Here is a 13,147-nt window from a genome sequence, read left to right on the forward strand (position 1 = left end):
AATTGCTCAGATCTAGTTTTAGTTGTGTGGAAAGTGTTTTGTAGTTGCGTTCATATAGTTCCTGTGTTTTTTGTCTCGGCAGATAGATTCCTAAGTAATTTATATTGTCTAAGGTGATTTTGAATGGAATTTCTCTTTCTAATTCTTGCTGCTGAGATGTGTTGGAATTATATAGAAATGCTGATGACTTGTGTGCATTTATTTTGTATCCTGCAACTTTGCTAAAGTTGTTAATTATTTCCATTACCTTTTTAGTTGATTCTCTAGGATTCTTTAAGTAGACCATCATATCATCCACAAACAGTGATATCTTGGTCTCTTCATTGCCAATTTTAATACCTTCAATTTCCTTTTCTTCTCTAATTGCTACTGCTAGTGTTTCTAGTACAATGTTAAATAATAGAGGTGATAATGGGCATCCTTGTTTCACTCCTGATCTTATTGGGAATGCATCTAGCTTATCCCCATTGCAGATGATGTTGGCTGATGGTTTTAGATAGAGACTGTTTATTATTTCGAGGAAAGAATCTTCTATTCCTATAATTTCTAGTGTTTTTATTAGTAACGAGTGTTGTATATTGTCAAAGGCTTTTTCTGCATCTATTGAGATAATCATGTGATTTTTGTTGGTTTGCTTGTTGATATGGTCAATTATGTGGAAGGTTTTACTGATATTGAACCATCCTTGCATTCCTGGTATAAATCCTAACTGATCATAGTGAATAAGCCTCCTGATCACTTGCTGGAGTCTTTTTGCTAGTATCCTATTTAAGATTTTTGCATCTATTTTCATTAAGGAGATTGGTCTATAGTTTTCTTTCTCCATTTTTTAACTGCCTGGCTTTGGAATCAGTACCATATTTATGTCATAAAAGGAATTTGGTAGGACTCCCTCTTTGCTTATTCTGTCAAATAGTTTGTATAGTATTGGGATTAGCTGTTCTTTGAATGTTTGATAGAATTCACTTGTGAACCCCTCAGGGCCTGGGGATTTTTCCTTAGGGAGTTCTTTGATGGCTTGTTCAATTTCTTTCTTTCTTTCTTTCTTTCTTTCTTTCTTTCTTTCTTTCTTTCTTTCTTTCTTTCTTTCTTTCTTTCTTTCTTTTGATATGGGGTTTTTAGGTAGTCTATTTCTTACTCTGTTAATATAGGCAATTTTTATTTTTGTAAATATTCATCCATGTCACCTAGATTGCCATATTATTGCCATATAATTGGGCAAAATATTTTTAATCATTGCTTTAATTTCTTCTTCATTGGAGATGAGTTCTCTGTTTTCATCTATTATACTGTTAATTTGATTTTCTTCTTGTCTTTTTTTAATTATATTGACCAGTACCTTGTCTATTTTGTTTGTTTTTTTTTCAAAATAACAGCTTCTAGTCTTATTTATTAGTTCAATAGTTCTATCACTTTTGACTTTATTCATTTCTCCCTTCATTTTTATGATCTCTAATTTGGTTTTGTTCTGGGGATTTTAATTTGTTTGTTTTCAAGTTTTTGGATTTGCATGTCCAAATTATTGACCTCTGCCCTCCCTAATTTGTTAATAAATGAACTCACAGATATACATTTTCCCCTGAGTACTGCTTTGGCTGCATCCCATAGTTTTATCTCCTATTCATGTATTTTTTATGTTCGAGTTCATCCCATTTACATTCAAAGTTATGATTGTCACTTGTGAATTCCCTAGCATTTTGATGTCCTCTCCTACTTCTGTCCTTTCTTCTTTTGCTATATGCCTTAAATCCAGTGGTTTACTTTTAATCAATCCCCCTAATCCCCTCCCTTGATAGGCTTCCCTTTCTGGTCCCTACCTTTTTTTCCCTTCTTGTTTTTTTTAGGGTATGTTAAGTTCCCTCCCCCCTCTCCTTCCCTCCCTTTTTGTACTGCCTCCCCCTTAACCCCCTTAGTCTTACCTTCTCCCTTACCCTGTAGGATAAGATAGAATTCAAGATCCCAATGGATCTAGATGCTCTTCCCTCTCAGAGTTGATTTCACTGAGAGTAAGGTTTAAGTATTATCTATTAGCACTCTCTTCCTCTCCTTCTAATAGGAACAATCTTCCCATCCCCTTCCCGTGTGTATCTTTATGTGAAAAAGATTATTCTATTTATTTTATTTCATCATATATCTCTTGGTACCCTCTACAATTTCCCCAAATCCTTTTTCTTTTTTTGCATAGTATCTTTTATCCCTTAATGCCCCAATCTTTTCCTATGAGTGATTCTTCTACTTACTATTATAATGAATACAGTTTTTGAGAGTTACACATAACATTTTCCCCATATAATTTTATCTAATTGTAGCCCTTAAAGAAGAGAGTTTGAATAAAAAAAATACATTTTTCTCCTTTTCCCTCTTTTTCTTATTTACCTTTTCATGTTTCTCTTGATCTTTGTGTTTGGATAGCAATCTTTCCACTTAGTTCTGGTCTTTTCCTTACAAATACTTGGAAATCTTGTATTTTGTTGAATGCCCATACTTTACCCTTGAAGTATACAGTCAGTTTTGCTGGATAGGTGATTCTTGGTTGATGACCCAGTTCTCTTGCCTTTCTAAATATCATGTTCCAGGCCTTGCAATCTTTTATTGTGGAAGCTGCCAGGTCTTGTGTGATCCTTATTGGTGCTCCTTTGTATCTGAATTATTTCTTTTTCGCTTCTTGTAGGTTTTTCTCCTTAGCTTGAAAGTTCTGGAATTTGGCAATTACATTTCTAGGAGTTGTTTTTTGGGGGTTTAGTGTAGAGTATGTTCTATGAACTCTTTCAATATCTATTTTGCCCCCTTGTTCCAGAACTTCAGGGCAGTTTTCTTAGATGATCTCTTGTAGTATGATGTCAAGATTTCTGTTTATTTCTGGCTTTTCAGCTAGACCAATGATTCTCAAATTGTCTCTCCTTCCTCTGTTTTCCTGATCTGTTCACCTTGTCAGTGAGATATTTTATGTTTTCTTCTATTTTGTCAGTCTTTTGACTTTGCTTTATTAATTCTTGCTGTTTTGCAAGAGCATTGATTTCCATTTCCTCAATTCTGGTCCATAAGGCCTGGTTTTCTGCTTTAATCTTTTTGATTTTCAGCTATAATTGTTTGGTTTTGTGCTATATTTTTTTAATTTTCTTTTTGAACTATTTCCCACTAATCTTGCCAGAAGGCTTCCATCTTTTTGATAAGCTCTAATTTAAATTCTTCCAGAGCTTGTGAACAATTTCCACTTCTTTTGGAAGGTTTTGGAGCATTTATTTGGATTTCCTCTTCTGCTATTTCTTCTGTAGTCTGTATTTTTCCTCTGTAAAAATTATTCAAATTCAATCCCTTCTTCTTGTTTCTCTTGGTGTTGAGAAATTGTTCCTGGGCAATGTTTGCCATCACTATGTTTTTTTTTTCACCCTTCCTTTTCCATTCAGAAATATGAGTGAGGAGGGCAGGCTCTCTGTGTAAGGAGCTAAGGAGCAAGGCTTTTGCCTGAGGCAAGCTCTCAAATCTCAGCAGCTGAGCTACCTTTCCAGGGGCACCCAAGGTCTGCGCTCCCCCACCCACTAGGGTTTCAGGTGTAACTTGTCTCAGGAGTAGGTCCTTGGAGGTCTTAGTCAGCTCCCAAGACCTAGATGTACCCCTTGCTCACTCCAGAGGTGCCCTTCATTCTCTCACTGATTCTGTTACATGCTGGCTCTGAGTGCCCAAGTTCTGCACTCCCTTTCCCGCCTGCTGGGGATTTGAATGTCACTGGTCTCAGGGGTAGGTCCTTGGTGGTCTTAGTCAGCTCCCAAGACCTAGAGCTGCCTCTTGATTTTTCCAGAGGTGTCCCTAGCTCATTTGTTGATTCTGTCAAGTGCTGGCTCTAACTCTGGCTCCAAATGGTGAGGTGGGGGAAAGTAGATCAGCTCAAGTTTGGGTGGGAGCTTTTTCAATCCCTTATAGTATGGAAATGCCCAAATCCCATGTACCTTCAATGCTGAACCCTACTGTAGGGTCCCTTCATTCTTATGAGAATTGGTTTTTTTGGGTCTTTTTAGGTCATCTATATTGGTGGGCCTGAGGAGGGGAAGCATCCCATGTCTAGACTGCCACCATGCTTACCTGGAAGTCCCACTCTATGTGATTCTTTTTTCCTTCTACTTCTCTTCCCTACCTACTCCCAAAGCTGACCAGTAATTTCACTGTTATACATATATTGTCATGCAAATCCTATTTCCATATTATTCATTTTTGTAAGAGAGTAATCTTTTAAAACCAAAACCCCAAATCACACACCCATATAAAAATGATAAATCATGTGTTTTCTTCTTCATTTTTACTCCCACAGTTCTTTTTCTAGATGTGGATAGCATTCTTTCTCATAAGTCCCTCAGCATTGTCCTGAATCATTGCATTGCTTTTAGTAGCAAAGTCAATTACATTTGATCATCCCTCAATATTTCACTTTCTGTGTACAATGTTCTCCTGGTTTGCTTATTTCACTCTACTTCAGTTCATAGAAGTCTTTTCAGTTCTTATAGAAATTAAGCAGTTGATTATTCCTTATAGCACAATAGTATTTCATCACCATCATATAACACAATTTGTTCAGTTATTCCCCAATTAAGGGAGATCCCCACCTTTTCTAATGTTTTGACACCACAGAGTGCAGCTGTAAATATTTTTGTACAATCAGAAACTTTCCCATTTTAAAAAATCAATTTGGGATACAAACACAGTAGTAGTATTGCTGGATCAAAGGACATACAAAATCCTTTGGGCATAATTACAAATTGCCTTCCAGAATGGTTGGATCAATTCACAACTCCATCAGCAATGCATTAGTGTCCCAATTTTGCTACATCCCCTCCAACATTTATTATTTTCCTTTACTGTCATATTCACTACTCTGCTAGCTTAGCTATAAGGTGGTACCTGAGAGTTGTTTTGATTGCAAAATGATTTTTAAGAGAGAAGTATCTGCCCAAATAAAGGGGATCTCCTGGTAAAAGACAAAGGAATAGCAAATATATGAGCTAAAGAAATAATCAATGTTTCCTTAGAAAAGTTTGGGTTAAATGAAGTCAATCATATTCTTTGTTCCTTAATTAAAGTCTTCTAAATGACCATTTGAATAAACATCAACTAATCAATTAGTAGCTATTGATTAATTAATCCATCAAACAGGGTATCTTATGTGGCACAGTGGATTAAGTACTGGGCTAAGAATCAAGAAGACTCTGGCATTAGTTCAAATCTAGTCTCAGACACTTACAAGTTATGTGACCTTGGAAAAGTCATTTAAACTTGTTTGCCTCAGTTTTTTCATTTGTAAAATGAACTGGAGTAGGAAATGGCAAACTATTCCAGTATCTTTGCCAAGAAAACTCCAAACTGAGTAATGAAGAGTTAGACATGATTGAAAATGACTGACTAAATTAATCCATGTTTGACATATTTAATGTGTTCTAAGCACTGTGGAAACAAAGGCAAAACTGAAATGTTATTCTAACAAATACCAGATTTATTACTTTATGCTAATATGATGTAAAAATTAAAATCTCACCTCTGATATCATGTACCCCTATATGTATATGTATATGTATATGTATATGTACACATATGTACCCCTAGTTAAATTACAACCTTGTTGGGCTTTATTTTACCGAAATGCAAAATGAGGGGTTAGATTTGATGACCTCTGAGATTTTTCCTAGTGTTAAATCTCTGATCTAATAATTTTGAAATAATTTCTTTTAAGGACAGATAAGCCAAAAAGTGACATGGGCACTGTACCCCAGAAACCCAGGTGAACTATTATCAGGGAAACTCCCTTGCCTTTGCATCCTTGTGACTCTTAACCTAGAAACACTCAACTACCCCACCTAGGGTCCTGAGATGTTTACCTTCTTTTGTCCTCTAGATTTAAGATGGACAAAGAGATGAATCTTTATGCCTCCAAGCAGACCCCAGTCAGATGACCACCTCACCCCACCAAATGCCTGAGGGACTAATACTCTAGGTCACGTCCACACCAGGACATAGCATCTAAAGAGTATATAATCCCCAGAACTGATGTGGTCTGGAGGACAGCCTTTCCACTCACGCTGTCCCCATGGAGGAACAACCTTCCCTTTCATGCTGTCCTCCCAAGGAATTGCTCCCCATCTTGCTATTCCACCTTGCTATCCTCCTGACCACTCTCAACATTACTTTCTAAATTAATTGTTTTTAAGCTAAGTTTTGGAGTCTTGCATGCTTGCAAAAGGTATCCTTCCCAAAGCCCAAAGGGTATCCTTCCTGCCCCTAACATTTTGGCACCCAACATGGAGCTCTCCTGAAAGCTACTCCTGTACCCTGGATCATCCACGAGGACACAGCTTCTCAGGTAGAAAGGACCCTTTTCTTTGACTCCTGAAACCCCCAGCTTTTGGGTGAGATCTTTGTGGGAACTCTTCCATGCTCTCTCTCCCATTGGCCCCAGATCAGTCTGGCCACTGGAGTTTAGGGTCTATCTGTTGGCTTCCCCTTATGATACTAGAAGACGTTCTGGTTTGTGGGCAGCCTCACCTCAGTCTTACACTGAGTGCTCTTGGTTGGACAACCTCTGTGGATGCATAGTTGTTGACACTCCAGGGTGGAATTGGCCATTCCGCATCTAAATGGGACAGAGACAGAGAGTACCCAGAGAGATTCCCCTTTGGGGTGTATACTTAAAAACTGGAAAAAATCGGCACTAAAGAGCTTAAAGAAAAAGCAACCAATTTCTTTTTGTAATGTTGACTGGCCACAATATAATGGCACCCTAAAATTGAAAATTTTTTTTTCAGCCTGAGGTCAAGCCAGATAGGGACTAGCCAATCCAATTAAGACAAAGGGAGAAACATGCTTGCAGGCCTCTCCTGTTGGGAAGAGATCAAGTCTAAGGAGCCTGAGAGAAAATTCAGTTGGATTTTTTGTTTGTTTGTTTGTTTTCTCTCATGTTAAATAGCTGAGTAACATAAAAAAAATGATGAGGAAATTGTTTTTTTTTGTTACCCTAAATTCCAACACCAGGTGGCAATTGGACATATTTTATGGACAGAAGCTCTGAACCTTTTAGATTTATTCTCTCACCAGGATCCCAGTTCTCCAAACTCTACTCTTTACTTGGATTTTAAGGCAAGGGCCCGCCAAGAATTCCAGGCTGAGATGGGGAAAGGAAATGGGGAAACTTTTTAGTTAACTAATCATATCTGCTTTCCTCCTCTTCTGCAGAGAGGAAGGGGGTTGATTCTGAACAGAAAAACTGGTGAGACACCCCTATTTTGGGGATTTTTAAATGTCTTACACTTTTAAAACTAAGGTTTTTTTTTCAACTTGTAGAACAACCTATTAATTATCTTCTGTTTTGAGGTAAACAGGGAGAAATAAGAAGACCTGATAAATCTCCTTTCCCTGTCTGCTAGCCAGAAGGAAGTAATGCTTAAAATCTGTCTATTAGAGGTATTTATTGGTATTTTATTTCAAAATTGTGATCATATAGTTATATGGGTTTGGAAAAAAAACACCCTAATTTTAATTTTGTCAGACAGTGAAATTTCAGTTTGTATAGAAAAGCCATGGATCAGTTTTGTAAAATGGGTTTAAGTGTTTAAACTTACCAAAAAAAGGGTTTTTGCTTAAAATTATCAAATGGTTTTCTTCTCAATGGTTTTCATCTCAGTGTATTAAAGTTGGACTAACTTTATTATTACATTTAACTTCTTGGTCTTGAAAATAGATAATCAGCCTGCTTGTCAAAAGGCTTGCTTTAAGGTTTACAGACCTTAAAAGGTTTCAAATCTCTAAATTTAAAATAGATCCTGTAATACTAAAAGCTTTATGAAATTTTTTGAAATGTTATGTGAGTTGCTGTTGAAATGTGTATTTTAAATATTGTTTGGATGTAAACAAAAGTTCATTGTAAACCTGACTCTACCATAGATTTTGTTCAATACTTGATGGTTATCTCAGTTTACCAATTTGTACTATGAACTGAAACTCATAACTGATGAGTACTATACTACAGATACAGTATTTCAATGATCCTTTGAATCAGAATTCTTATGGGTTACCGATTAGCAATTGAAGTGATATCAATAGAATGTTTGTTTGACTTATGATGATAAAAGCAAGTCAGAGAAGGTGGAGAGGTATGTTGGATTTGAATTCAGACGAAAGAGGGACTTTGATCTAAAGTCCATAAAGCTTGAGTTTGTAGATTTGTGAAGGAAGAATGGAAGTTGTGTTCTGCTTTTTAAGCAGAGGGTTTTGAAGGAAAGGAGAAAGACAGAGAGAGAGAGAGAGAGAGAGAGAGAGAGAGAGAAGGTGAAAGTGAACAGATAGATGTTCTGTCCTCATAATTGGATCTTTAACTTGGGGGGTAATTTCTAGAATTGTATGTAGTTTTGGAAAATCACAAATAATTCTGGAATTTCTCTGAAAATTCCTTAGAGAGATTCCTGACTGGTCTTGTCTTAGTTCCTTCAGATGGCTTAAGGCCAGGATATGATCTAGCCTTGATTTGTATATTACTATAGAGCTAATGAATTCAACATTCCTGTTCAGGTCTTATGACTAAATTGTGATAAATTAATTATTGCCAAAATATGTAAGAATAATTGCTATAATGTAGACTCATAGGCTTTAAGGAATCCTTAGAGAGGGCAAATGGTCAGAAAAGCTTGTTTGAGGATATGGAAATGTGTTTTGGGACTGCTGATAAGCAGAAATTTCTCTGAGCTATAATGGGTGAGACTTGTCCTTTAAGGGAAAAAGAAGGTTTCTGGGATCCAATGGCAAGTGCTCTAAGGAGAAAGTCCTAGGATGGTTATAGAGAAGGCAGCCCAAGGCTCACTTTGGACTGAATTTTCCTGACCATCTAGGCTGCTGATACTTGAGGGAAACAATAATGACAGTGACAACCTTGATTGGTACACGAAGCCACTCATTGTGTCCTTTGTGACATGAGGAAATATTTTCCCTTTCTGGGACTTCTTCCTTCGTGACAATCCCCATAATCAGCACATAATACAAATTGAAAAATTAAAGTTTCCATTTCCCCAAACAACCTATTAGGTTAGTAATTGAACATTCTCAAATTGTTAGGAACATACTTGGAGAAGTAGGTGAAATGTATTAATTGATGCTTGTATTTATAGCCTTAATTGAAGTTTGGATCTTGAATTTGGAATAGCTCAAAGCTCTCCTGAATTTTCCCCAGAATCTGGAGTAAAGAAATTTATCTGTAAAATATTGTTACTCAAGTTTTTCTAGATGTTATAGTTAATGTGTACTTTGCAAAAGGATATTCTTTAACAGAAACATCACATACCAACTCTGCAAACAACTCAGGAATCCAATTTCCTAAAGGGATCTATTCCTGTCAGAAGATGATTTCTGAAGAGGTCTGTTGGCTAAGATACCCAAATGCAAATGTATAATGCCAATTGCTATTGTACTGTATTGTATTATTCTCTGTTTCTATCTGTTGTTCTAGTTTTTGCCCCAGTCTTGGTTTATACACTTCTATCTTAGGGACTGACTCTCCCCTTGTGACCTGTCTGCCCATCAGGGGAAACAGTCGCTGGAGATCCTTCACATCTCCAAGCAGATTCCCAGCTACCTAGGACCCAGGCATTCACTGAGGACAAGTCCCTATGACCCTGTGCCTGTAGCCTTTCCTTCCCTGTTATTTTAACCCCTTTTACTTTAGCTCTTAACTACCTGACCATAATTATTTCTTTCCTTAAATCTTGGGTCTTCTCCTATGTTTTAAATCATGCATACCCAGCCAGCTGGACATATAATTCTAATTCATTTCTCTAGTTGCTTCTAGGGTAAAAGCACTCATGGGAGTCACCCAGATGCCAGATGCCACCATAACCATCCCAGCTTGATGCTCTGGACACGGCCTACAGTCAATACCTCTCTCTCTCTCCTAACGTTAGTCAGGGACAACTCTACACCCATTCTCGGCTGTGAAGAAGTTACAGAAGGTAGAGACCATCATCCCTTTTCCCTTATATATTAGGAGAGGGGGGAGATGACATGGGCACTGTACCCCAGAAACCCAGGTGAACTATTATCAGGGAAACTCCCTTACCTTTGCATCCTTGTGACTCTTAACTTAGAAATACCCAACCACCCCACCTAGGGTCCTGAGATGTTTACCCTCTTTTGTCCTCTAGATATAAAATGGACAAAGAGATGAATCTTTATGCCTCCAGGCAGACCCCAGTCAGATGACCACCTCACCCCACCAAATGCCTGAGGGACTAATACTCTAGGTCACGTCCACACCAGGACATAGCATCTAAAGAGTATATAATCCCCAGAACTGATGTGGTCTGGAGGACAGCCTTCCCACCCATGCTGTTCCAATGGAGGAATAGCCTTTCCTTTCATGCTGTCCTCCCAAGGAACTGCTCCCCATCTTGCTGTTCCACCTTGCTATCCTCCTGGCCACTCTCAACATGACTTTCTAAATTAATAAATCTCTTTTTTGTTTTTAAGCTAAGTTTTGGAGTCTTGCATGCTTGCAAAAGGTATCCTTCCCAAAGCCCAAGGGTATCCTTCCCGCCCATAACAAAAGTTTTGTGTCTCAAATTCTTCATGGAAAGAAATCATTTTTGAGGTGCACACCTATAAAAATGTTCCATATTCCATATTACATTTAGAACTGGCAATATTATTCAACAGGTATCTTATGGAGCAATTTTGAAAGAACACAAAAGGACATTGTGAAGGGAAATGAGCAATAATCATGAGCCAGTGGTTTCATAACTGTGATTAGAAAAAAACAGATGCATCCCTTCTATGTTTTAATAAAAGCAGGACAGTTCAGAGGAGATGTGTCTGTGAATAGTGCTGTCATCAAGAAATTAACTCCAAAATGCAGATGCACAGTCTGAGAGCATTAGCAACTCTACCAATCATCAGAAAGCAAGATAAAAGCCATTAAAAATTAACACATTAAAGGAAAATACAGAATGAATTTAGGACCACTTTTCTTGCCCTCTAATGTTTTTTTAAAATAACTTTTATCTCTCTTTCTGATTCTCAATTTCATTCTCATTTTAATAATTTTAATATTTTTAATTAGTTACCTGTATTTTTTAACATTCTCTATGTTTAGGGATCACTATTGTCTTCTTTTAATACAAAGTAATTTCTCTTTTTCTTCTTGTAATAAAATCTTGTTTCAATACATCAATTCACTTCCTCCTCCCCTCCCCCTTGGAATAGATATTTAAAAGGAGGAGAGACAGATATTGCTCAGCCAATATGAAGTTGGTGCTTATTTTTAACATCTTCCTATATTTGACTTCTAATTACTTAGTGATTTTATGAGCGACTGGAACATAATGGTCTGTAGAGGGGGAAAGGTTACCATTTAAAAGGCCCAATGCTCTATTTGGAAATGGTTCATGAATATCAAAGTACGGGTAATAGATTTTAAAGTTGTATCATTTCAATAAATAAATTCTAATGCTATTACATTTGGTGCTAGTTAACCTTAAAGCATAATTATAAGTGGCAAGGAAAAGATATTCATTCAAATTCTTGGTGCACTCTGACTGCCTTTTTAGTAGGAAGGCATTTGTTTTCCAAGCAAAAGTTTCTTTTTTTTCCCTGAATGCTCCAACATAAAGATAAATTGCCTATTTAATACCTTGACACTAACTACATCTTGAAGAATAGCTTTAGTATCTATTCTTTAAGCTGAATTCTCAGGGAAAGATCTATTTCTTAGAAGAAAAACATTGCCTCCTTTTTGACCCTTAATATTAGTCTCAAATAGATATCATATTGATTTTACTCAGTAAGCAACTAATTGATCTTCATTTACAGGTTACAATGTTCTTGAAAATTTTAATATTTACTTTAGAAAATGAACTTCAAATGTGGCTCTTCATATGGGAAATATGTCCTCTAGATTTTTAAAAAAAAATGTTATTGTTACTGGCTTTTTAAATTGTTGATTTGCTTGTTTTTCTCTGGTCTGGACACATAATTTCATCACAAAAGTTTCCTGGTGAGGAAGCTTTCTTTTCTCATGCAAAGCTTTCATTTAGAGTCTTAGAGAATGATCTAGGGGTATTGAGAGATTAAGCAATTTACTTTGTAAAATTCACAGTCAAAGATGAAATTTGAAACCAGGACCCACAATATCCTGAATGACTTACCTACTGTGCCAAAGTGTCTGTTTTGCATTATCTATATATGCAAAATGGCAGCCTTTGCCATTTCCAAATTAAAGTACAAATGTTTAATCTATAGCACATTCACCGAATCACAGATAGGAGGAAGAAGCAGAATGAATTTCCTCAATGCACAGGTATATAATACTACTACCCAGGATATCCCACCCCTTTCTCCTAAATTTGTGTTTGAGACTGGTGTATGTTGTGTAATGAAATAAGGACCAAATCTGGGCCTAATCCTGTGTTATCTGGAAGCCAGGCTTCTCTGGGCCTTTCATTTCTATAACAGAGGGTACTAGAGGAGATCAGAGAAAAAACATGAATGAATTCTATGAAAACATAAAAGTCAGGTCATTCCCCACATTTAAAAAGCAATTTAAGGTTTTCAAAACCCTTTACATATATTAACTCATTCAAACTTCATAACATTTTCATTTTTAAACTGAGGGAACTGAGACTGAAAACAGTTAAGTGACTTGCTCAGGATCATACCTCTAGAAAGTGTAGGAAGAATTTGAACACAAGTTCTCCATATTCCAAGTTCACTTCTCTATCTGGCACAGCTCAAGACCTGAGGTGTAGAATCTCCCAAAAAAGGAAACTCTCAATAGCCCTGGACAGTTCAATCAGAGAGAAATACATCTAACCTTTTTCTTAATCCTAATCCTTAAATTAGAATGACATAAGTGAAACTTGTCAGTTTTTAAATTACTATCATTTCAAAGAAAAAAAAAACCTAATAAACAGATTTTTAAAGTACTCACTTTTTTTTTTAATTCCAGAATTAGATTGAGTGTGCTTTTGATCTTCCTTTTCACTAAATACATAGATACTTGGAGATTAAACAGAAGATTTTTCCAGATAAAATGATAGTCTCCTAACCTAGAGAGTAGTTTTAAGTTTTCCAAGGAAGTTTTCCTCCATTGAAGTTTGATAAAAACAGAACAAGTCATTTTGGCTTC

At 36.6% G+C, this 13,147-nt stretch overlaps 1 long non-coding RNA gene across 1 annotated transcript in view; it reads left to right on the top strand.

Annotated features, from left to right (window-relative positions):
* The window catches only part of LOC103099916 (uncharacterized), a 55,993-nt gene that overhangs the window by 33,363 nt on the left and 9,483 nt on the right, over positions 1–13,147 (top strand). The window contains exon 2 of the long non-coding RNA XR_008912265.1: positions 9,808–9,977. This is a non-coding gene — a long non-coding RNA (uncharacterized LOC103099916). The remainder of the gene's footprint in view (positions 1–9,807; positions 9,978–13,147) is intronic.

The sequence above is a fragment of the Monodelphis domestica genome, chromosome 5, assembly GCF_027887165.1.
Source record: "Monodelphis domestica isolate mMonDom1 chromosome 5, mMonDom1.pri, whole genome shotgun sequence".
Taxonomy (NCBI): Eukaryota; Metazoa; Chordata; class Mammalia; order Didelphimorphia; family Didelphidae; genus Monodelphis; species Monodelphis domestica.